The following is a 2,196-nucleotide window of genomic DNA, read 5'->3' as shown; positions in this document are numbered from 1 at the left end:
GTTTCTTTTGGGCAATTGGTTGCCGGTCTTATGGATGTTCCCTTGTAGGTAACCAAATGCTTTTCTGTTGCTGGTTTTAAGATTCTCTCTTTGTATTCAACCTTTGGCATTTTAATTATAATGTGTCTTGGTGTGGGCCTCTTTGGGTTCATCTTGTTTGGGGCTCTCTGAGCCTCCTGGGGTTGTATGTTTATTTCCTTCACAGGTTAGGGAAATTTTCTATCATTATTTCTTCAAATATATATTCAACTTCTTGTTCTCCCTCTTCAGGTACCCCTATGACACAGGTGTTTTTACCCTTAATTTCTTCCTGCAGGATCCTTAAATTGTTATTATATTCTTGATTACTTTTTTCTTTTCATTCTCATTGGGTGTCCTTGGCTTCTTCATCCTCTATATTGGTGGTTTGATCTTTTTCTTCCTCTACTCTGTTGATTCCCTCTAATATACTCTTCATCTCAGATAATGTAGTCTTCATTTATGACTGGTTCCCTTTTATAATTTCCATTACTATTTTTATGTTATACATCTCTTTAAGTTCTTACTGAGTTTATCTAGACTTTTCTTAATTTCATTGAGCATCTTTATAACCAGTGTTTTGAACTCTGCATCTGTTAGATTGCTTGACTCCACTTTTCCTTGATCTATGTTCTCTTCTTTCATATGGTTTCTGCTTCTTGGTCTTCCCACTTGACTGCCTTTCTGTGTCTGTTTCTATGTACTGATCAAAGCTTCTTAGTCTCCCTGTTTTATTAGTGTGGCTTTGTGTAGTAGATGTCCAGAGGCACAGTCCTGAGATGGGTTCAGCTGCAGGCCAAGTTTAACCCTGGCCTGTGCCAGTCCAGGGCCATCTGTTAAGATTCAGCAAGCAGTCCACAGATACTGTGCTTATAGTTGCCTCAAGAAGCCATACCAGAAACTGAGGTCAGCTGCCACCAGTGTAAGTCTTGGCACTGCTCAGCAAGGAGCACAGGACTCACCGAGGACACGACTTAATGTGGCTTGGGTGGGGCTGCAAGTTGTGGGAGGTGGAGTTTCAGGGGATCCTCTGGGCAGAGCGACCTCTATTATCCAGTTTGACGATGTCTCACCTAAGGTGGCATTGCATCCACACACTAGAGGTGAGGAAGGCTCAACAGAGAAACAGTGGATACACTTCTCCTTGAGAGGAAACCTCGCCTTTGGCCCTCAGTCCGACATCTCAGAGTCTCCCTGTAAGTCCCTGATGACCCTAGCAGCCGACCTGGAGCTTGTGCTCAGAGTGGGCAGGGAGTCCAGTCATGAAAACAGCCCCATTAAGAGGCGTCTGCAGCTGCAGTTTGCAGCTGCCATAGCCTCTGTCCTACTCAGCCCTTCGGGACTGGGTGGCTTCATGTCTTCACCCCTTCCTACCTCCAACTGTTGTAGGGTGATTTCTTATTTCTTTCCCTAGTTGTAGGGCTTCTGTTCATCTAGACCCCAGGTGTTTGCTCTGTGTTTCAGTCACAACTTTGATGTGGTCGCAAGACCACATCTACACCATTTTGCCTGGTTCTTGTATGGCTCTATTAATCCAGCAAATTCTATATATTAAATATGTGCACTTTATTGTATGTCATTATATTCCAATAAATTATATTTAAAAATTCTCATGCTCAGGGTTCCGTCAAGATGGTGTAGAAGGTAGACTCTGCTCGCCTGCTCTCATGATCACACCAAAATTATAATGAAACTACAAAACAACCATCACTGAGAATTGCCTGAGGTTTGGCTGAACAGAAGTTCTACAACTGGAAACATACATAAGATGTCACCTCAAGACTGGTAGGAGGGACAGAGGTCACCCCAAAGGAGCAAAGTGTTCTGGCTCCATGCTGGGCTCCCCAGCCCATGGTTCCAGTGCCAGGAAGAGAAGTCCTCACAACCTCTGGCTGTGAAAACCAGTGTAGATTGTGGATGAGTGAGACAGAGAGCTGCGAGAATCACAGATATTCCTCTTAAAAGGCCCGTGCGTGAACCCATTTGGTGATGGACTCACTTGCTCTGGGTTCAGCACTGGGGCAGCTACATGAGGTGTGTCAAGGACATATAGGGCAGAACTGAGTTTTCTGGCTTCAAGGAGAGGGCTGGAGGGGCAGCTTTCTCCCAGACAAAAGTGCTGGTAGCATCCATTGTTCTTTTGTTGGGCCCTCCCTTCTCAGCAAATGGATGCAGGTG

The sequence above is a fragment of the Pteropus vampyrus genome, unplaced genomic scaffold, assembly GCF_000151845.1.
Source record: "Pteropus vampyrus isolate Shadow unplaced genomic scaffold, Pvam_2.0 Scaffold507, whole genome shotgun sequence".
NCBI lineage: Eukaryota > Metazoa > Chordata > Mammalia > Chiroptera > Pteropodidae > Pteropus > Pteropus vampyrus.
This window is presented reverse-complemented; position numbering follows the sequence as displayed.